The 25,103-nt window shown below is 33.5% G+C and overlaps 1 long non-coding RNA gene across 5 annotated transcripts in view; it reads right to left on the bottom strand.

Moving 5' to 3' along the window:
- LOC311435584 overlaps positions 1–25,103 on the bottom strand; it is a 142,149-nt gene that overhangs the window by 77,308 nt on the left and 39,738 nt on the right. For 3 of the 5 annotated variants that reach the window (XR_014692224.1, XR_014692225.1, XR_014692226.1), the window contains exons 6-7: positions 8,141–8,281; positions 7,308–7,390 (exon numbers count right to left, since the gene is read on the bottom strand). This is a non-coding gene — a long non-coding RNA (uncharacterized lncRNA). Of the gene's footprint in view, positions 1–7,307; positions 7,391–8,103; positions 8,282–25,103 lie in introns of all 5 variants that reach the window. The other 2 variants (XR_014692222.1, XR_014692223.1) reach the window with 1 other exon arrangement.

The raw sequence follows: 25,103 nt of genomic DNA on the forward strand, positions 1-25,103 counted from the left end.
AGTAGGCTTGTGTCATTCTCTGTATTCACTAGAAAATCTAAATAAAAAGCATGGCATTATGACAGAATAAAGAAAACAGAGGCCAAAGTTCACTGTTTTCAGAACATCAGTGTTTTCACTGTAAGTAATACATAAATTAATGCTTGTAAGACCAAGAAGTTTATGGCTTTTCAAGAAATTCGTTAAACTCGGCATATTGCCATTTTGCTATTAGTCTTGCATATGTAAGTATAGAATCTTGCTTTAAAATAGTTAATTGCTAAATTTAGCAAATTTAGCTGTTAACTATTTAGGAAAAAACTTTTTCATGTTTCACTTTTGTTTTATTTTTTATTTGGAAGATTTGTTATATCTATTACATTTCTCTGGGAAATACTAAAATAAGACGGAGCAGTTTTCATATCATTAATTTTCTCTAAACACATTTTCAGTGTTTTTTTTTTTTTGTTTGTTTGTTTTTTTTTTTTTTGTTTTTGTTTTTGTTTTTGTTTTTGTTTTTTTTTTTTTCCTGAAACACTAGTTTTCAGAAATCTTATGGCTGGCACAACCTATAAAGATGTCGATTCCAAGTGACAGTCAACACATTGCACAACACATTGCAGGATGAAACCATATGTTTACAGAAAACAAACAAGCAAACAAACAAACAAAAATCAGAAAGGAGTTTATAAAAAAAGAAATGTTTCTAAGAAATGTACCCAATTTACTAATAGCTATTGACCGTCTTTATCTAAATTCAGTCAGGTCAGACAGACTTACATATTAAAACTCAGTTTTAGTATTCAGCAAACCAGATACTATCTTATGACAGAACCAGCTGTCACCAATGTGTGACTTTTCAATAACAGTGAAGATGACATTTTCCAAATATAACTGTGTTAATGACTACGCTTATCAAGATAAAGCCTGAAGAGAAAAACTAAAACTAAAAGAAACAAACAACAAACACAACACATTCCAGTCCTCTAGACAGGAAAAAATAAAATTTTTACAGTGATGGTTAACTGATATAAGAAAAATATTCTCCTAACAGTAAAGCTATTTACTGAAATTTTACTACTACTTCCTTTCTGAGCAAAACAATTAGAAAGATGAAGGCCAAAATGTTAGACTATGTCTTAATGTGTTTCTGTATTATACTTTCATTCTCTACTGTACCTACTTATTCAAGGTATGATATTTGATCTCCAGGTAGGACAGAACAGCCACATAATTTTCAACTTCAAGGAAAAATGCTGGTCTTTATGCAAGATAAAGATGCACGAATTCAAATTCAAGGTCTTTTCCAGGCTGCTAATAAGTATTACATTTTATGATTATAGATAATCTAAACAACATTCCTATGAGTTTAAAGAAATGTGTAGCACAGTTTATAAAAGGATATATCAGAAGACTGCAAACACTGGCCCCAAGCCAGTGATGTCACAAAGACTTAATTGCTATGTACAGTGTCTTACAACAGCAATTAACAATAGCTGCATCTTGGCTACATATTAATTCTGGAAGCTTTATAGCTTTTATTTCTAGAAAAGAAAAAAGAAAAAAGAAAAAAGCTAGAAATAGCCTCAGTATCTGGTTTATATTTAACTAGTAAGCAAGTATCTGGTTTATATTTAACTAGTAAGCAAGTGAGACAGGCATAAAATGTGCATTTCATCTGGTTTAGCCTAAAGAATTAATAATCTACTTCATTTGTTCAAATAAAAATTGTATACCCTTTGAATCTGTATGTTTAATCAACTCCATGAGGCCTAGATTATTGATTTTGGTCTGGAAGTGCATCATTTTAAAGATTAAAGTTGCTGAACAGCTTTAAAATGGAAAACTTCATAAGTGCTTGCTGAACTAAATATTGTTTTCAAACGGCACAAATCAAGGAAGCTCTCAAATTGTGGAAGACTATTGCAAAGAAGATTGCTTTGAGCATGAAGTCAGGAAAAAATGCTTGTTTTAGCTACTTCACTGTATGCTTTAACTGGAAAAATTCACACCAAGATGCCTTTAGTCTCTTCAGTACTGAGGAAGTTAATAGATTGATTGATAATATCATATAGCTGCTACCATTTGCAGTGTATGCAATATATTATGTTCTCAAATGAACCAAAATAACAACGAACACTATTTATTAAATAAAGAGCTTAGCTCATTCTGTTTGTGCAGAACCTCTGATAGATAAAAAGGCAAAGTGCTGTAACCCAATCCTCCTCCTAATCAAGCCTCCTTCTAGATTACATGCCTCCTTCTAGATTACATGCAAGTTTTCCAGAGCTGAACCCCTTGGCTAGGCCCATTCTAGTTACCTGCATTTTCTATACAGATGATCCCATTGTTTCCGGTGAAGATTAGGGAACTTTATGAACTATGATGCCTCATGAGAAATGTTTTGCCAGTATTTTCTCTGAGCACTTTTATTGCTTCTATTCTTTTAAAAGGACTTTTAAAACATGGCAGGGAGCTGTGAAAAGGGAGGTTGTGTTATTCCTGTGAAAAGTCACCCAAAATTTGACAAAAGAGTAAAGCTTAAAATCAATGTTCATGAGGGAGCTGGGTGAAATTATTCACCAGAATACTATTACAAACTTTGCTATAATTTCTTCTTCAGTTCAGTAATACCTTTAGTGTATATCGATCTGGTATATTCCTTAGACCCAAACTCAATTTTTATTTTTATTTTTATTTTTTTAAATCTAGTTCAGCTGTTAACTCCAAACATTGACCTCTTTCTTCACACCCATAATTAAATATCTGGATTTTTAGAGCACCCAACGGCTGCCTGTTATTACAAGGAAATTAAAATCACTCTTCAGCAAGACAACTATGAGGTAAATATTCACGTGTTATTACATTGTCATTTAGAATAAGGACTTATCCCACCAGAAGTAAAACTTCCAAACAACTGAGTGAATTAAAATACTGCCACTAAACTTTTGAAATTACATGATATCTAGTTTCTATTCATCCGTTTCTGGCTGTCATTTCCTAGTAAAAGCTGTACTGAGTGATATTTGTGCAGTCTGCATAGGACCATGAAATCAAAGCTTAGTGCATCGTACATCAGGTGTGATGCTTTCACATAAATATATTTCTTCCACTGAAGCACATCTTCATAGATCTTTCAACCATGGAGTATGTTCCAGATGGAGTGGAGGTTTCCAAGATAAGGCAATAACTTTTCTAGTTAATAATAAAATACTATGTAGATGAAATGTGTTACCCCTCCCCCCTCCAGCCTTCCACATATGATTCATTACTCTCTTGCAAGCGAAGCTATCATTCTTATGACCCCAAAACAACAATGATATTTCATAAAGTGTGACACTCGTGACGTTAGCAATCTTTACTTCTTCTGCCCTTGAAGACTTATTTTTTCTACATTTATGGTATGGTTATTTTTTATTATAATTATTATTTTTTTTACAGTAAACCGGTATTATGAAAGTAAATTTCTGTTGATTTTTACAACATATAATTATTTTGAATTTTCTATTATTTTCAAATCAAAATTTCATTGTTTTCCACAAGGATTGTAACACCATATTCCTAACAAAACAGGCAAAATAGATTCCTTCATGCCTTTTTTATTTTACCTGGAGTTTTCTAACTCAGATTGTCATTATAAAACTAAACAAATTAAAACAACAAGCAAAAATAAAATCAATTTTCTTTATATGATAACTTGTAAGAATTTGGCCAATCAGATCGCATAATTTATAATTCCAGTTTAAATGTTACTGTCTTTCTCTGTTACTAAGTTACAGAGCCACACAAATGAGTAATTATTCAACTAAAAGCAAGACTCAAACGTCTACAATAAGACTTAATTTTATCATCTGAATTTTAATAGCAGCACTCCCTTACTTAGTTTCTGCCTAAAAGGTACACTTCATAGCACCTGAAAACTCTATCTCTTGAATGTCTACAGTTTTGCTTCTACAAATACTCAGGCACGACTCATGCATTTTTTTTTTTCCCAGCATCAGCTTAGCTTCTATGTTGTATTTTTTTATCGTATTTAGATCAAGGAGCTAGGTATTTCTCTGACATATCTTGGGTTCTGAGTAGTGATTCCCAGAATATAACTGATAGAGTTGATTTTTCAAAAGACGAATTAGTTAGATGTTCTCAGTTTTCAGGTACCAAAAGGAAAATTGGCTTGGACACCATCAGAGATACAGGTTTGACACCTAAAAGAATGGGAATGAATCCACTACTTCACCTTCCTTTCCAAGGAATATACACATATTCCAAGTACATGCATTTAGCAAAAGGGAATGTTAACACAACAGTGTTGATTCTTTCTGAAGACAAGGGCCAGCTGTGTCCACAAAAGAAAGGCTGCCCACTTTTTTGTTTCAGCTCCAGAGTATTTGAGTCCACGTACTTTACTTCAATAAGATAATTCACTGGCCTCAGTGACACCTGAAAATTCAGTTTGGTTCTCCATTTATATATTTAACATTAGTAACAGAGGTACATATTTTATATTAAATGTTGGCTTAATATAGCCAACAATATTTAATATTAATAATTAATATCATATTTTCGCTACTATTATAGATAAGGGTAAAATCTACTCTAAGATTCATATGGCAGTCTTCATTTAAATGTGTTCACCTTCTCACATGGCTCAGTAAGTATATGAGAAGATGCTACTGTGCCCACTGTCTCTAAAATTATAGAATGTCCAGAGATAGATATCTAGCGTTTGTCATAGTGAGTGCAAATGCACTTTTACAAAGCTCTAGTCAATCATAGATTATTAATACAGATTTGAATTGTTTTGATAAACTAATAATGAGACTTCTGGATGAATTGGAACTATAATAACTAAATAACTAATAGTTTAGAATAGTTTAGAATAACTAAACTGTTATTCTGTGGTGGGTTGCTAAATAACAAAAGAGTTTAGCTGAACTTGTGTCTACAAGCAAGTGAAATCATATCACCTTTGGCCTGGAGCAGTGACTTCAAAGCTGAATCATCGATACAGTATTCCAATTAGTTCTCTTTTTATGTAAGTGGGTAATCTTTTAACACCAAGATAAGCTTGGACTCTCTTAGTTTCATGCCCATTGTCGTCACTGCTAACAGTTGCAATCTGTTCTCACAGAAAACAGTTCTGGAAGCTATGAGTGCTTTTACAGATCTTAATAAACAGTGTTACTGCACATTTGCAGAACACTTTTACATATGTTTAGTGTCAAACTAGCCTACTAAACCAAAATATTTTGAAAAGATTTAAGGCTTGAGAATTGTAGTGCCATTGGGAAATACGAAAGCACACCTGATGCAATATTCCCTTTTAAAAGGCAATAGTGACTTTCCCAACATACCATTTGAATTTTTATTTTACTGTAAACTTGAAAGTGGCCTTTGGAAGGATAAGTAATAAATGCCACATGGCTATTTGATATTCCTGAACATAGAGGTGAATGCAAGTAGATCTATAAAATCAAAGAATGCTAGCAAACTACATGCTGCTAAGCTCACATTTTTCACTGATAAATGAATTCCTCATAGATGTTATAAAGGAAAATAAATTTCAGCATATAAAATTTAAGAACTTTATGCTATAATCTTGCTGTTCTAATAATCTTTTTTTTGGATGCACTGCAAGGCTTAAAGTTGACATTTTCAAAAATTTATTTTTTGTGATATTCAAAGTAAGTGTCACATACAAAGCGTATGCTAAAAAGCTTAGCTAAAGGAAAACTCCCCATTATTTTAGCTACATTAGGCCTAGTATTAACATATATCAAAATGAAAGGAAGACATCTATAGGCATTTTAGTCTGAGAGCAGTTAAGCTTGCTTCCAAAAGCTATGCTCAGAGTCCAAACTTGCATGTTTAAAATGATTTAGCGTTTGTTATAAAACGCCACAGAAGCAGGGCTTGACCTTTGGTATTACACCTTTAGCACTTATGGCTAGATTAGAGATATAATTAGGACACTTCAGCCAAAGAAGAAATTGATAGTCATGGCATACATCATCAGAAAACAGTGTTCCACTCACCCTCAGTTCACCCTGAACCGCCATCTTATTCTGCTGCTCAACCCCTTTCTCCCAATGGAAGATTTCCTTTTCAGTTGCTGTGCACAGAGACAAAGACATGCATGTCTTTTTCTGTCATCTGTCTGGCTCTGTCCTCTTCCTGCCCACTCACAAGAGGGGAGACACAAAATAAGCCCATGCTCTTGTTTTCCTTCCGTGTTCACTCTGAATTTATCAGAGCCCACTAGTAAGATAATCTTTGTTTGTGGAACGGTATTACTGAACCTAGTGACCAGTCAATGGTTGTCTCTAGTATCTTCAGACTCTGAAAACAATATTAGAAAATCTGTCTGATTATATGAACACTTCTATCCTACTTTCAGTACGGATTTTTGCCTTACACATTAAATACTTGTTAGCTGAATAAGAATGTCGCTTGACTCCCTTGCTGCATAATATAGTTTTTATTATGTACTATGATATCAACTTTCTAGCTCTACCAAAGAATTGCATTTAATACAGAAAAATTGCATTTAAGAAAAAAAAAAAATCCATTTATTAAACTGTGGGGTTTACATCACGATAAGTCAGAAAAAAATAATAATGCTAATTAAAAAAAAAAAAAAAGGAATTAACTAACAGTATGGTTGCGCTGCAAGGGAAAAAACAATCTGTAGCAAGACATCAAATCAGTTTGAGGAAAACAGCTGAAAAGCCCATGCCAAAGAATGCTGCTGCTGCATTGTGTTTGCATTTCTGTGATGGGATTTACATAACTCAACATGACATTATATTGGCTAAGACACAAATCTAGTCTTTAATCCAACAAGATGCACAGCGCTTGCTGTGTTGTGGCACCAAGAGCCCCTCTGCCAGGCTTCTGTATCTTACCCGGCCAAATACAACCTTTATCCATTTGATACTTGCAGTATGTTACCCACCACCTGCATGCCCACAAAGTTACAGTATACAGATATAAAATGCTTTCCTAATAGACCAGTTGTCATTGATACATAAGCACTGAAATGACAATTGCAATTCTGTTTACACAGAGAATGAAAATATATCTTGCCTTTACTAGCTCATCATTGCCTCTTGATTTTTTCTTTCTTTCATTCCCCTGTCATTTGCTAACACTTAATGAGTTTTTGCCAGAACAGTTGGAATCACAACCTGACCATCAAGCATACCACCAAAGATGTACTTTTGCAAAACTGCAATGAAGACTGCAATTCCAAATCTATGGTGTAGACAGAGTTCTGGTTCATTAGGTTGTATAAGTATTTTGAAAGTAAATACCTACTTGATGCCTACCTTGGCTCAATTTTTGCCTTAAACTTCAATTCTCTGTTGCAATTCTTGGTTGATTCTTTGCCAAAACCAAAACTTGCATCTCCCTGTGGAAAGGAAGATCACATATTTGTTTCTGAGTTTATGCGTGGTACAAATAGCGGTATCAATAATACCATTAGGCTGGTCAGAGTCAGTTTACAACCAACACAAGATCAAAATACAATATTGCTAGTCTAGTATTTAATCCTGAAACAGTGTTTGTATTCAAATTTTGCTTTTTATAGACACAAATCTCATGTAAAATGACAACATTATATAAATGTTTCCTATGACTAAGAAATACTTATGTCCACAAAGAAGACAAGCTAACTTGACTTAAAACATTTAAAAGCAAATCTTTCTCAGTTTTCCCATTGGAGGATCTTTAAAATTTATCCTTCATTTGGTCTGATAAGATTGTCTCTTATCCCTTATCCTCCCACTCTATACACATTGTTGTGATTGTTGATAGTTGTTTTGTTCTTTATAAGACTATTCTCTATATTACCGAAATGACTTGTTTTCCATGCTAAGTGACATTTCTGTTAAATTTGAGTCTTTGTTGTTTTCAGTCCCACAAATTCATTTGAACTTCCTCTTCAATCTTATCTTTTCTGTGTATAGGTCATCTTTAGTCTCTGTTTCACATTTACTGTCTGTGATCCTGCTGATTTCTGAGACAGTTCTTTTCTTTTAGGAACAATTCCTTCTCTTAGAAACACATCCTCAGTTTCTCAGAGCAGATCCCAGAGTAAGAAAATCCATTCCTACTTCATACCTTAGCCTTTAAAGTGGGTGTTCTTTTAAGCTTGTACCTGGAATTGCCAGAGCTTAACTGAACTGAAAACTGCAGAGAACAATGTGGTTGAGACTTCCTTGTCCACTTCCTTGGAGATCATTCCTGTCTGAGAAATTCTCTCAAGAGAATCTTGGTTAGCAATGGGCATCCGGTGGTCCTAGAACAGAGGGGAAAATAGAAAACTGCATTCAGAAAAATAAATAAATAAAAAAAATAAGTATCCAAAAGTCCCCAATATAATCTATTCTTGCAACTAGCTCGCCCATGTTTTTGAAACTTTTCTGTATGAAATTCCTACTTAGTCTACTTTGAGGCAAAAAAAAAAAAAAAAAAAAAAAAAAAAAAAAAACAGGCTGTTAACTAAGCATAATTAGATTCATGCAAAAAATATTGTGCAAGAAATTCATAATTTTCTTGTGCATTTATGAGTTCAGGTCATCGCAGCTGTGGAAAACCCTTAAAAGCTTCTCTCTGTTATCTGGAAGTTGAGGTCAGATGGAGCACTCCTAATATCACCTGGATTTAGATTTCCCTAATTAACAGGGCCATTCTAAGTAAAGATCTGTCAAGTTAAGGCACATGCTCTATCAAACGTCAAGTCTGTTGAGCGTGGTACAGAAGTGTATGCTTTTTTCATTTTTTGTACTCTTTCAACTGTTTTCTTTGGACAGATCCTTTCTTTTCTGTAGGAATAAAAACAGAGGTACATATTATTAGATTTTACTTCTGTAGTCAAATTCTTCTTCGAAAAGATAATTTAAATACTCGAGTGGTTGAAAACTCAGGAACATTCAAGAATCTCTATGAAGAAAATGTAACATCCAAACTGGAAGTCTATGAAGGAAAATAGGATTATATTGTTTCGAAGTGTATGAGGTACACTACCAAGCTACAATAAAGAAAATTAAGACAAAACAAAACAAACTCATAAGCTCTTACTAACATCTGTCACAACACAGTATCCCAGTAACTATACCTTCATAGAAGTTTAGCACATCTTCACTCTAAAACACCATCTGTTCTGATTTATACAACTGCATTTGTAGTTTGTGGGAAAGGGTCTTTCCCACAAACTACAAATGCAGTTGTATAAATCAGAGAAATAACTTGTACGTATTAGTTGTGATAACAAAGAATGCACAGTTGAAGTATTGTACTAGTTATAAGCAAAATAATCCTAATGTTTGAAAAGACTCTAAAAATGATTTTGCTCATTGCAATAACTCCTTGTTGATGAGTTTCTCAGCAACAAGCTGAGGCAAAGCTCACCAACGCTTCCATGAAGTGGAAGTCTAGACTTCTCTCACAAATGTTCACAAATGCAAATGTGTTTATATTTCTGTAGATCCAGTTTCTAAATTCTTTGTTAGAAAATTCATTTTACGACAAATCCATAGACAAAGTGACTTCCTTGAAACACAGCAATCAAAACATAACTTCAGTCTGTAGCCAGTTCTACCTAATACCTGTACCTACCTGTATTTCTCATGAAATGACTGATGACAGGATACAAAACCTAAGAATATAACAGGAAACCTACTAGGTAGCAGGACATTTCTTGCTCTTTGATGCCTGTGATTATCATTTTGTCCATGCTAAACGTAAAATGAAGGTTTTTTTTTTTTTTTGTGTATTTTCAGAGTTGGGATAAATAACTATTTCTAGTAATAGGGAACTCTATAATAATCTAGGGACTCTGTTAGAGTTTAAAATTTTCTCCTGTTTCAGTCAATGTAAGTGTACTACCTCATAAGTGCTGTTTTGACTGTTGCACTTGGAAAAAAAAAAAAAAAAAGGTTTACAGACTTGTTCATTAAAAAAATAAAGATGCAAAGTATAACTGTTAACATTTGGAATTATTATGGAAATAGAATTCTCATAAAGAGTATTCTTATTAAAAAAAAAAGCTCTTCTTGATGGAAACATTTTTCTGTCCAGGAAAATATTATTTCAAGCCTTTGAACTTGAGGTTATAGTACTTCTAGAAGAAAAGCTTTCAAAGCAATCAGCAAGGACATGGTTAAAGCAAACAGTGCAGAAAGTATGCCACCATTGTCAGTATCTGCCACTATTAATCACTGTGAGCAATAATAATGTTTTTAGCTTAAATGTAATGAAAAAAAATTTCATTATTTTAAGTCAGTTAGGACTTTTTTCAACAATGATATTTAGCTGGAAAAAGACTTCTCAGAACGTTTTTCACACATAGAAGTTTTGACAGAAAATTTTCATTGCAAGAATTTCTTAGTCCTTGGTAGAATTCCAAATCAAAACAAACAAACAAAAAAATCAGCTTAGAAACAATAAGCTGAAACAAGCTTGGATTGCCAGAGTATTTCACTTGTATTAAACCTTTGCAAGCCATGTATGAAGTCTCAGGCCTCACATATTCTTACAGTCACTACTGAACTTTCGCTATTTGGGGATTTCCTATTTCTGCTGTTTTCACAGAAGAATACAAAAGATTTATCTTTCAAGTAAATATTGAATGGAATACGTATCTATATATATGTGTGTGTGTGTATATATATATATATGTAGATACGCTTACAGATTATACATACATTTATGAATCTAGTAAAAAGCTCAAGCTGGGAAAAATATTTCTGATATCATTTTTTTTTTTTTAATATAAAAATGCAAGACCAAAATGAAGCTGAATCGTATAACAGAAAATAGAAAGCTGATTATGAAAATTAGTATAAAATATTTGCAAAAATGGTTTGATTTATAGTTATCACAAATTGTTAAAGCGCTTGATAGTAATATAAACATCTTTAATCAAAAAAAGCCAAACAATAACTGCAAGAAATCAAGATGCCTTGAGACTTTTCATCAATAAGAACCAATACTGAAGTAGTTTTTCTATGGGTTAGTAGTCACAACAAACCAAACTTGTGAGCAGCTGCAAGAGAAAATAGCTTATTGATGTTATGCTGAGAAAGAACATGAGTCTTGCAATCTGTGTAGCAACCAAATGCAATAAGAACCGTACATTTGATTTTAGATGAAATATTCATTTAAAATGTTTACAGTTGTAGTACAGCCTTTATCCAATATTTCTTTCATTGCTATAACTTTGTAGAAACAACTTTTGGGCCATGGGTAAGCTTCCAAAATAAAATAAATGATAGAGTAAGAGAGAGAATTTATAATGTATAATAGATGGAAGAACAGGTGCAACAAAGTTTTATATTTTGGACAGATTGTAAAACTGAGATATTTGGATGTGACTGGATTATTAAGTCTGTAACAGAGGTAATGTGAGGAAACAGAACTAAAGCAAACTGTACTGTATTTGATAAGTATTATTGTTCTGACTTGAAATACTAGATAGTAGTTAGAAATGTTTTTTGTTTGTTTGTTTGTTTTTGGGGGAAGGGGGATCTGGAAAAAAATATTGGGAATCTTCCCTTGCTTACTATTTTTTATCAGTATTACTCCCACTTCTTCGTTTGTTGTTAATATTACCAAGTTATATTACCCTGTATTATGAACAATTATACCTCTAAATGCATTGTCATACCCAGTCAATAAATCTTCCTTAGACTTCAGTTAAAGTGCCTGAATGAAAAAGATGTTATCTCATTTATCCCAGCCGAAATCTAAGCTCTGGAAATGACTTTGTAATTGATATACAGCTGTTGCAAATCACTAATACTTGAAATCACACCAATTGTCCTTCAGGTCTTTGCCTTCTGGAACACTCCCATTCCTTTTACCTCTTCAAAAACCCTTAAAACAGACATCTAATTTCTGGTGCCTAATTTTTGTTAGGCACTTCATTCTTCACAGATAAAGCCAGAAAACTCAGAAGGTTCATAATGATGCAGGAGTGACCAACATAAAGACAGAATTGTCAGCTTAACGGGCCAGTAAGCTCAGAGACAGATTTTCAGCTACAGTAGATCAGTTTTCAGGGAAAATAAAACATATCCATACGTACCAAGAAATCTTTAAAGTTTCCTTGTTATTCTGTCCTTCTGAAGGAGTTCTGGTCAAACCTAGTTAAGACTGTTACAGCAGTTGGGAACTGCAAGAGCACTTGCTTAGTCTACAAATATATGGACCGGACTGCATTCCTTTTGACTGGTTGTGGTCCCTTATACTGTCACAGGACTGCTGACACAGCTTCTACTTTAAGAAAAGCTTTGTGCTAGGAAGCAAAATGTACCTTAAACAGTGCTTTTAATTGTCTTAATCCTAGGAGGGGATAGAAATTGCTCAATGTCTTTGAACCTTATTGCCTTAGTAAGAACAGAAGATACTAAGAATGTAACAGCAGCATTTCAGCATCTGGAAGTATCTCTGAAAATTATCATGCCTAAAAGGATACGTTTAAAGCAGGCAGGGATGCTGGAGAACTTCATTATGAAAACTGGTGGCATTACATTTCAAATAATTTCCTTATGCTCAAAGCCCATGTTTGTCACTCTGCTCATGCCTCCCTCATCCGCATTACTAACCTCACTAGCTTAAGAAATTTTGGTTACACACCAGTGCTGTTACTTCTGTCTGCATTGCTCTTCTACCTGCTTATGTTCTTGTCAACATTGTTCACAAAGATTGCCCTACATCTATATATTATATGTATTTGCACACATAGCAGAGCTTTTCTTTTTCTCTTGACATTTCAAAGCTTTCAAGTTAATTTGGTTTATAAAGCGAATGCTTAGGTATCATAAGTCACAGCTCCAATTTTTTAATCCCATGCTTTCCTCGCCACAGTATGTGGTTTGCCTGCTATGAATGAGTCTAATCATAGAGCTATGTAATGTTACTACTGGGATATCCTTGCAGCAAGTGACACATTTACTAATTAAATAGCAGGGCAAAATTCCTTGACTTATTCTTTAATCAACAGAAATATTCCTCATAATAGGAGTTTTGTGGAAGCAAAGCCTGTCTAGGGACTTGAGGATTTGGCCCAAAACAAATTGAAATATTACAAAAAATAAAAATAAACACAAAAACTTTTTTTCCCTTCCAACTGATGGGAAGCAAATCCAGCTTACAACACAAAACCTTTCACCCACTCTCCATCCAAGAATTCTACTCTGGACAGTTATTCAGCTGCACACAAATAACCTTGTACCATAAGACTTTTTGAATATGCTCTAAGTATTCTTCCATTCATTTTATTCATCACTAACATGACTCTATGCGATGGTGTGTTCCCACCCCTCTAGCCCCCTCCTCTTCAGTCTGGATGTTGCCTTCCTCATACACTGCACCCAAGGACTTGCTCAGGTAGATAGCGACTAGTATACTGGCTACACCTGAGACCTTGCTCATGCAGATTGCAATCACAATATTGTCTCAAACTGGGTGCTCAAACCAGCAGACAGATGTCTTGCTCAGCAGCTGAGGGCCAATGGAGCATGTGCCAAGAAAACCCACCAATATGTCCATTAGTCCATCATTTTACCCCACAAACAGTGAGCAGGCCAAGAGCCCTGTGAGCTCTTCCACCCAGCAGATGGCTGCATGACGGGATCTCCCCTTGCCACAACAGATCCTCAGTGAATTATTATTAATTTGCTAAACCTTGTAAGCTTCACTAAGATTTTATCTTTGATTGAGCACATATAATCCTTAGCCATATAATCCTTAGACTGTTGACCCAGTCTAGGACTAGGAGTGAATTCATCTGTACCTAGGCTCATTCCCTCTTTGGTTCGATGAGTAAAGCAACGGGGTCCACTCTGAACCTGGTGACTCAATGGGAGAGTCTCACCAACATGTCTGACTTACCCTGTCCTCTATGCAATAAATAATCAAGCATACCTTGCCACATCAAATTTTAAGTTGCATATAAACACCTCTACAGTGTTTCAGTGTAGTTCTTGCTATTTTAGTAGAATCTGGACTAGAATATTGAGTCCTTCTCTCTTATGTTAATTATAAAGTAAGCGTCTATTACTTCTTGATTAAAAAAAATCCTAAAAAAATCAAAGAAAAGTGTTAATTTTCTGATTTAAAATATGATTCAGCTCATCTGTATAGCATAATGGGAGAAGAAACACTCATAATTTCTATTTTAGATTACTTTCTATTTAGTTCCAATATAACACTGTGATCACTAGTGGATTTTAATTAGAGTTGGACAAATTATTACTTACAAACACAGCCTGATGAATTTGGTCCAACTTTCTGCCCAAGACCAGATGCGAACAGATTTTGAATTTTATTAATATTTGCTTAAATCATGTAGGCAAACAAATTCCACCCAGTGAGTTCTTGATGAATTGCTCCCTTTCCTATTCATTCTTTATTACTGTTGTGCGTGCTGTGAGATTGGATATCTAAATTATTTCTGAAGCAGAGCAAGGAGTGGAGCTTTTTTGTTTTTGTTTTTAAGAGAGAAAGATTAAAAAAATAATTAACATTGATCATTCATTCACATACTGATACTTTTATATCAATGCAAAATTGATTACTGGTAATTGTCTGTTACATTCCACAGAAACATTTGCACTAAGGAATTAGAAATGTTATGTTATGCATTGCACAGTGTAACAACATTGGTCATTTAACAGCTATTGTAAATACTTGGAATACTTGTTTGGAATATTGAAAAGCTGTTCTTTACCTTTAGAAATAGTGGATAACATGCCTTTACTGTTATAGTTTTCTATGAATCCTGAGTCCCAAAATAGTTTGAGATGGTAGCACTGTATCTACAACTGTCTGATGTATTTTTTCATGTGACTCTTTCAGATATTTTTCCTTTTCTTTGGAAATTATTTCAGTCTTAGATTCATAACAGCTCTATAGTGTGGGCTCTGCCACAGCTCATTTGTCTACAAAGCACCACAGCTTCTCTCTAATTGAAAATCATAATCTTTTTCCTCACATTTAATGAACTCACTAAACAATATCTATCCAAACAGAATTACATGCATGCTTTCAAGTTGCCAGTCTTATAATAATGTTTTTCTTAAAGGTGGTTCTTAAATTACATTTTTCTCTTCTAAACAAAAGCACTGAATTTCTTGGCTCACATTTACTTTTCCACTGCAAATCTGAGTTTTCTTTTGCTGGAATATAGTTCAGTTAGATCTATATTTTTGCAATATTATTATGTATTATCATATTAACTGTAGGTTAGATTTAATAAAAATAGGGAATACAATATCTGCAGGAGAGATATTGTCACTGGGGATTTCCAATGAGTTATTTCCCCACAACCTTGAGCGAGACACAGATATTGCTGTCCTTAGTATTTACATTCTAAACTTTTAAAATGAAGAAAAAAATGTACCTCAAGTATAACTTAGATAGTTGTTTATATAGACCATTTATTTTCATACTAGGTAAAAAGCCAAGAATCCTAAATTCCTGATTCCAATCAAGGGAGTAAGAATTGTAGTCTCTTAACTTTAGTTGTGTTCAAAATCCATTAATTTAGTCCTACATCTTTTTTTATTATTATTATTATTATTATTATTATTATTATTATTATTATTTTCTCTATGCCAAACAAAATATTGCAACTCAGGAGAACTGTAAAACAGAAAGAGCTTCAATAGGGGGAGGAGTAATTTCCATGAAATTTAGAAGTATTTCCAGACTGAACATATAAGCCTCTGGACTGAAGCTTATAAAAAAGATGGAGAATGATTTTTTATAGAGGCAAACAGTTATGGGACAAGGAGAAATTGTTTTAAACTAAAAGAAGGGTGTTTTAGATTAGATATTAGGAGGAAATTCTTTACTGATAGGGTGGTGAGGCACTGGAACAGGGTGACCAGAGAATTTGTGTATGTTCTATCCCTAAAGGTGTTCAAGGCCAAGTTGGATGGGACCCTGAGTAACTTGACTTAGTGGGTTGTGTGCCGTCCCATAGCAAGGGGATTGGAGTTAGACAATCTTTAAGGTTCCTTCAACCCAAGACATCCTATGATGTCTTGTCTTAAAAGCAAAGCTTTTAAGCCTCAGACTGTTACTTTTGTTTTGTGTTTTTTTTTTTTGTTTGTTTGTTTTTTTGTTGTTGTTGTTTTTTTTTTTTTCCTTCCTGACTAGCTGTAAAATCATTGGAGTAGACCACTGCTCCAGAAAATCACAAGATAAGGAGTCCTCTGCTTTCTGCTTTCCTGTCAGAAGAAGTACTTTTCTAACTTTGATTACCATGGCAACTCCTCTTAAATACTTTATTAACCAAGTTAGAGGTAGGGAATGGACTACCCTATTTTATATAATCATGTCTTGGGTAATGCAATTTTTAACCAATTTATTTAGAATATTTCAAGGCATAATTTTGCCTGAAAAATATAAATGAAGTTTTCAATAACATTAAGGGCAACAAAAAGTCACCACACTATTTTTCTAATGTTATCATATGACTATTCCATAACATGTTAATTTGCATAAGTAACTGGGAAAAAGACCAACATTTTGTAAGACCCTGGCCCTTTGAAAACACAGTGGAAGCTTTCATTGCCAATGGAAATTACATTTGAAAAAACAATAAAATCAATTTTATTAAAAAAAAGGAAAAAAAAAAAAAAAAAAAAAGGAGCTTAGCTGAGCTACAAATGAAGGTTTCGCCTTTGTTATCATTGATCTTGTGAGATCTTTGATTTCCTTCTCCAAATTACTTAACCACCAAGAACCTGGCATATCATAGGTTTTCACAGTGAAGCCAAAGGACTGAATATCATGTTCTTACTCTATCTATATATTAGACTCAAAGAAAAATACTGTATTTAGATATCACTTGATGGGAACCAATATCCAATAAAATCCCATTCCCCCTTGAAGCTTGATTACTGGTTGTTCCACTGATCAGGGGAACAAGAACTTCAGTGACATGTATGTAAAAGTATATTAATCCCAGAAGCAAAAAAGTATTAATTATAAAGTAATTAGAGTGTACCTCATTTCAATCCTGCCACTGCCACACACATCTAAAAAACTTTCCAAGTAGGTACCTGTGATAATATTTAAACTTTTGTTCAGCAAATATGTAAAAAACTACTCTTGTATTTTCTTTTAAAGATGGAAGAGATATTTAAGGGCACACTTTATTCTTTTAAAAAGCATTATACGTATCTGTTTTAAGAGATACTCTTTCCCAACCCAATTTTGAGTTTTAAACTATGGATAGTTATAAGTACTGTAGAACATAAATTCTTTTGTACATAAATTTGTGTATTAATTCATATAGCACACAAAAAATCCTGCTTTGAATTGAACATACATTCAAAAAGACACAAATACAGAATAAGAACTACTGAGAATAGTGATTAGTCAGGTGCAGTTATATGTAGTTAAACGATTTCTCTGAGAAGCTCTGAAAAGCATGCTGAATACCACTCATATTATCTGTGCAGGCTAAGTAAGGAATAGAAGTAAAGAAATAAGATTATATAATAGGAGATGATTGTAAAATATTTTTTCCTATACTACGTCTTTTTACTTTTACTTTATACTAGGCTTTTTCTTTAAGTACTTATAGCAAACTTGATATATGGGGAAAAAATAAATACATAGAAAAAAAATAATAAAAAAAATCACAGACAAACCAAACACATAGATATTATTGAGAGAAAGAGTAAAAAGTGGCACTAAAGCATGTGACCTGATTTTGAGAAGGAATAATAGAAACTGAGACTAATGTGATTAATCTCACTAGGAACAGTTAACCCTGAAAAGCTCCAAATCCCAATTTATTAGCCTGGGGAATATAAGAAGTCCCTCTTCCAATAGACATCACCGATAAATTTAAATATTCTGAGCTAGGTGAATTTACATTCACTATTGCAAAAAGCTAGGGAGAAAAAACAAAATTAGCAATACTTCCTTGGTTGTTAGAGCAAGCAAAAATTTCTTCAGGAAAACAGAGCTGATTTTCTTTTCTTTAAAAAGAAAAACATTGAACAATAGTCAGGATTTAGGGAGTACTATATGTTAGTGCCCTCATTCCTCTCCTTAACATATTTTAAAGCATTAATTTCAATTAATTCAGTTCATAATCATTTCTAAAATCTGATTGCATCATATCACTTATAAACTTTGCTGAAGACACAGCTGGGATCGATATTAAACTCTTTTAGTCACAGTTTTATCCCTTCTCTGGTTGCACCTCCTGGTCACAACTGAAAATGTTAAGTCCAATAAGTCTCTAGGTTTTCTTCTGGAGTAGGAAACAACGATCTCCTCAGGTCTCCTATAACAGAACTTATACAGTTCCTACAGGCTTAGGGCACCACTTTTTGACAGACTTCTCACATTTCTGTTACCTTTAAGCACACTGTGTTTTCTGTAAATAATATTTACAGAAGGGCTTCTACTTAGTAAAGATGCAAAAGAAAGAATAATAGTAGTAATTTGGCCAATAAAAACTAATAAAAACTAATGGCATAATATTATTACTCTGAGTAATTCTCTATTCTGAGTAATGTATTCTGTCTGTGGCCAAAATAACTGCTTAAAAACATCCTATGCAGAAAAGTAGAATAAATACTTACAGAGAAAAGTATTAAGATGGACAATACTGAGCGGATTCAGTTAAGACTGCAGTGAAAGGAAGCAAGAAAAAAAAAATCCTAAGTCAAACCATCATGTAAAATTAGAAAAATAAAATGGGATCTTTATGTAACCTTTGATCCCACCATTTAGTTGGCTTTTGAATCTTGGCCTCAGTTTTATTTTTCTGTCTTTCTGTTCCTTGTAGTCAAGCTTTATTTTTTTTTCCTTAGTTGCACTGATTAAAAAAAGGTGTACTAAGTTTTTGTTGTTGTTGTTTTTTGTTTTTTAAAAGACTATGCTTCATAAGTCAATTTATTATTCTCTGGATATATAAGTAGGCTAACTAAAATAGTAATTAATGTATTAGATCATGTTCCAATGTCAACTTGAACACAAAGTTTTAGCAGCTTTTTATGTTGAAAATAATACGTACTTAAGTTTGTATTCAATGAGCAAAAGCTTACAAACACACAGATGTATCTAGGTACAAAGATGCATTTAAGCTGATTGAAGTCAGAATTTCAGGTAAAATTACCTTTAAAACATTGTATAGTTCTTGATGATGAAACAGAAAATGCAAACAAGTGCAAGCATATGAATTGTCACATACCATTCAACACTGTCTTAAAATAATTTTAGCCAAAGATTACATGGGTATTTTTTATACAGTACTAAAAGCAAACCAAAACCTATCATGTATGTTTACATTTTAAGAGAAAAAAATTGCTGTCTTTTGTAGGAGCTCTCTTTCTCTCCTTATGAATATCAAACGCCCCAAATTAATTGTCAGAAGCTGTGGGACACAAAAAAATATGACAGATTTGGGTAATAAAAACCTGGAATATTTTTCGAACCTCAGGAACAACATGACATTGGGAGTCTTTTTGTTTTCTTTCTCCACACAGATACTGATTAGTTAAAATCACTGACTGTATACTTGCAGTTTATTCATTGGTATAAGAGAATAAGATGGCTCCAGGCTAAATAATACTAAAGGTATTATTCTTGATGAATTTATCTTACCTCAGGATATTCAGAAGACACAAAGTATTCTGAGGGTTGGTTTATGCCTGATGGGAAGCTGAAGTCTAGAATACTTCTCTAGCAGACAAGAAAGATAGTATTTTACATAAAGGTGTCTTCATTTGTCTTCACAAAGGATTGCCAAAGACAGAAATGTATACTGGTCACTAGATCTCAGAGATCCTAATTACACTTAGTATGGGAAAGAAGGGAAAACATCAATCTAGTATAATTGGGGATTGTTGCTATTTTTCTTTTAATAAGATGCCAGACTGAAATACATGTATCTCTGTGTATTAGCCACCTAATTTTAACTGTGTTAGGGAACATCTGTTATTGCTATTATTAACCGACTCATTTGCAGTAATAAGTTACTTACTCTCCAAAATATTTAACAACTTGCTCTTTGGAAATTCTAAGTTTTATCTCTTTAGAGCTACTTCAGTAGAACAAACTTCTCCTCTTTTTAAACACCTGAGATGTGCTAGTCAAACAGACATAGCTCCTCTGAAAATTTTGGTACAGCTATTACATTGGACAAAACTGAAGTCTTGAGAGCTTATTCAAAAGTTAAGTTTTATGTTGCAAGTACAAGCAGAGAAAAATTTTACTCTTTCAGAAATTCCATATTTTTTTAAACGCACATCTTCCTGCACAATTTGATGGGGAAATGTGACAGCTGATACAAGTATTCTAAATATTTATTTCTAATGTGTCCTTTACATGCTGCATTTTTATTTAAAAAAGGCATCACTAAAAAGGTTGTGCACTTTGAGCCATGGACAACCTTCTGGAAAGGAGTAGCTCTTACTTTCTGCTGACCCTCAATGCGTGGAGCTTCTGCAACTTTCTTAGCTACCTGCAAAATGGGCAGTACACAAACTGACACATAAACTGAGCAAAAAGGAGAATATAGAGGGCAAGAGTACAAAGTTAAACCCTACAGAGAATACTTGTAAGCAAACACAGAAGAAGAAGATAAATACTCAGAATAATGAATAATGATCAGAATACTCAGAATATCAGAATAATGATCTGTATTTATCAAAGTTCTCCACCAAAGACACGGTGAGGTAAACAGCTGGGATGCATGAGTTCAATTTACCTGAAGACATACGACAGAGAACCACACAGGAACGACTTAACTAGTGACACAGACATACAGTGCTTAAATTCTGGTGAGTGGTTGCCAGCACAAAAGCCCAGGTATGAATTATTATGTAACAGTCTACAGATGCAAACCTTATTGCTGAAATTAGAAACAAAGAGATTCAAACTGGAAACGTCATTCATGCAGCAAGGATAAGCAGTCATACGACCTTATAAAATGATAAGAGAAAAATCAACTTGTTTCAAATTCTGACAGCGCAATGGGTGCTAAAACATTTCATGGAACTGAAAAGAGGTCTGATAACTTTTTTTTTTTTTTTTCTTAGGCCTTTAAAGGTCACATCTGCTACAGAAAGCTGAGTGTAAAACAAACCAAATTATTGAAAGGAGAAGATCTAGAAATGTGAGATAATCCCAGAGATTTCTACTGGTACAGGGTAAGAGCACCTAGAAATTTCCTTAAGCATGTGTTTTGTTGTTTTCAGAGAAAGAATAATAGAATAATATCCTTCTTCCTTCAGAGGCTTATTTCCCATTACATGGTAAACATTCAAAGCATAGACAGACAGTTTTCCCTCCTGATCTTCAGCAGAGTTTTCTGCATTTGAAAAGAAATTACGCAATTGTTTATCTACACACACAAAAAAAAAAAAAAAAAAAAAAAGACATGAGATAGTTTTGCAGACATACATTTTTCTGCTTGTGAAAACATGGATTTATAGACATGCTGAAGCTGTTGACCCAACTGGCTTCAAATTCTCCAGTGTTTTCAATGGATCTTGTCAAACAATAGGCCAGCCACACAGACTGATAAAACAACTGGAGGACAGAATCAGATAGTCAAGAAGCTCGGTATATGTCATAACCAAACACCCATGTGAAATGACAAGAGAGTACTTCAAGATTTACCTTAAGAGCTTTCTCGTCTTTCATAATCTAATTTTTACTATTTAATGTCTCTGACCAAACTGATGTGGCTTTCAGTGGCTTTTATCATGTGAAAGGTATAGTCTGTATCAGTTTCAAAAAAAAATTTTAAAGATACAGAAAACATTCTTGCTACAGATTAGATGCTTCTAATCCCACTTCTAGTGGGCTCTGAAATAGATTTTTGTGCACAAACACAATACCTGTAACACCACCCTGTGGCTCCTGAATTGGTTCCTGCACTCACGAAAAACAGCACCTTTTTTTTGTTTTGTTTTAAAATTTGTACAATAATTTCAATAATAACTTATTAAACTTATTATAAATTCTAAATGTTCAGAGGGATGAGTACTACGCTACTCACCAACAAAGTCCACATGCCTTCATTCAGAGGGAAAGGATAATACATTGACAGTGAAGGAGTGTCATTTTACCCTCTTCCCAAAATCATTTACCGGTTTATAAACTTTCTAGTAAATAAACAAGACTCAACTTTTCAAAAGGAACTTAACTCAGATATAGCAAAAGTAAAGCTCAATGCTATGCATGGAACAGGACTTTTTGAACACACTGCTCTTGAAATTGATATTAAGAAATACACTTCTAGAAGAAAAACGAGCCAGCAGATTGATTTATAGGCCCTCTACCTTTGTGATTGTTACTACTTATTACTTACATATTATTTAAAAATAGTTTTTGATATGCAGTACTTTTCCATTTGAAATATATGGTTAATCTTATATTAAATGAATAAACTAAAGACTGCACTAATAGTAGCCACTTGACCTCTCAAAGTCCTGCACTGGTAGATAAAGCATCTTAAATGGCAATGCCATGATGGGGGAAAAATGCCTAGAAAATATAGTTAATATAGTCTTAAAATTAATAATTTAAAGAAAATTAAAAAAACCTGTGAGATTTACTTACCAAATGACTTTAAAAACATAAAATGCAATACAATTAGTTACCCAATAAGAATAAAAGCACCTTTTGTGATGTAATTCATTTCCTTATACTTAAAAAATAAAATAAAGCTGGAGTGACTTAAATGAACACTCTCTCAAAGGTTAAATAAATTGTAATGCCATGGAACTACTGGTGTTTGGAACATTTAAAGGTCAGTTCCATACATTTTTTCAGAAATTTTAAGCTTATTTTATTATTTACCGAAGTGGTATTTCCTTCAACTGAGAAAGTTTTGAAAGGTCCATTTAGTACATAACACTTTTTGAAGGGCAGTGCTAGGTCGAACAATGGGGATAGCTCAGAGGCATTCTCTCCCCCTCTTGTCAAGTTAGCATTAGCACAAACATGCATATATATACAGCATGGCATCACAGCAAGAACAAGTACTTAACAATTTTTGGCACAACTTTATTGAGATCAAAACTTATGTTGTAGTTAACACATGTGCACCTTACATGTGTCCCTACCACAGCAAATAATAATTTCAGGTAACATTTTGGGGTCAGGATAAAACCATGTTTTGAGTACTTATGCCCCTTTTTATCAACAAAGAAATCACAAAAATAGCAAATATTTAGAAGCTTTCAAGAATTAGAATTAATAATTTCTAACTGATGATGTGAAGATGTTTATTGAGTAGAAATTGCTAACCTTCAAATTGGAGACAACCAGCAAAATTCCTTGTCATAATACGAGGCAGACCCATACAGTGAAAGGATAAAGAGGCAAGTGATCTTCAATAGAGACAAAAAAGTCAATACAACTGGGAATGTACATATTTTAAAATTAAATTACTTGATTTACAACTGACCGTTTGAAATGTTACCCTTTAATTTGTGCTACAATAGAATTTTGGTGCGAAGCATCATTGGACTTCTCTGCCTTTTCCTCTACTATAATAGTAAAGGAATTTTTTGTATCACTTTTGCAGGAGTTGCTTCTCCTGCTGCCTTGAAAAAACACTATCTTTTATCCCGGCTTAGACCTTCTCTTAAGGAACTGAAAGAACAACAAAATTATTTAATTGAATATGATCAATGAACTACTATCATATTAACAGACATCAAATTAAGCATTTGATGGTACTGAATTTTGAGGCTTCCTTGTTAACTAATGTATTCTAATGGCTTTGTGATCCGGCCAGTGTAACAGCAGAAAGCAAATGTGGTCGCAAATACAGAGTATTCGTTTCTTATGGCTTACACATAAAAGTACGCATACTTTTTAAAATAGCATTCATTGAAAATACAAATGAAAATGGTTATTTTCAAATGTTTCACAAAAATGTCAGTACTATAGTAATCTGTAAAAAAAAAAAATGACTTACTGATAAAGTTTTCACAAAGACAGATTTGATCAAATGCTGATCGCTAGGAGATTGAGTTAGTTAGCTCTAACGCCGCAAGTAACACCTTTTATTTTACTCACCTTGTATCCCCTTAAAATAATGAAGAGTAGAAAGGAGAAAACCAAGATCATCAGAATTTTTTTAGCAACAATGGAAGATTTTTCTGTATAGAAGGGTAGCCTACAAACCTTTGTTCAGTTTTTAAGGGAAGTGTTTCCATGTTTCATATCCTGTTGGTGAGGTACGGACAGTGAAAAAGCAGCTTGCTATTTCTTCACAAAGAATTTTATGGGTATGATAGTTCTACATTAATTTTATGCTTCACACCACACTGAATCAAACAGGAAAGAATAGATAAATTTTTAAATCATAGGTCTTAAAAACAGAAATCTGAGCAACCCTGAAAAGCATGTTCAGTAAGATCCACAATCATCCCCCCCCAAAAAATGACAATCTTTCTGGTAAACAAAATAACATATAACATCAAAATAAAAAGTAGGATATAGTCATTTCTGAGTGACAGGAGGCCTGGACCTGCCTGTCTTAGGGTAGTATCCTTAGACCCTTTGGGATCATCCTGTTAGACGTTCATATTTCTTATTTAGAATCCACCCCCCTCCTTTTTTTTTTTTTTTTTTTTTTTTTGTTGTAATTTCCTTCTAAGTGGCCAAAACATTTTAGCTATTCAAGCTTGGAGGAAAAAAATATTTTTTAAAAATGAAAGAAATAAGGAAAAGAGAAAGAAAGCCAGAAAGAATTTTTGTATGTGATCATAATCAAAATTTCAATTTGAAATTAGCCACCTAGGACTAAAATGAACAGTCACGGTTTTATTAAAGAAATGTTACAACTAAAACATGTGTACAATTAAAAATAGCATTATTAACACAGAAGTGGTGCTCAACTCAAAGCTGTTGGTTAATTAACCAGTCAATGTCCAGCCTCATTCCTCCTCTGTTTACACACACCATATTAGTTTTGTCCTGCTTCCTTAAACTCAAAATAAAATTATAGTTATTTTGGTGGCAGTGGCAGTCCATAACCACTGTAATCTTGTCTGTCCTCTGTCTACCCACTTAGTAGGCTCACTCTTCTAATACATCCTTGAGTAATTTTACTCCCACTACAATTT

Source organism: Aythya ferina (assembly GCF_964211825.1).
Source record: "Aythya ferina genome assembly, chromosome: 4".
Classification (NCBI taxonomy): domain Eukaryota; kingdom Metazoa; phylum Chordata; class Aves; order Anseriformes; family Anatidae; genus Aythya; species Aythya ferina.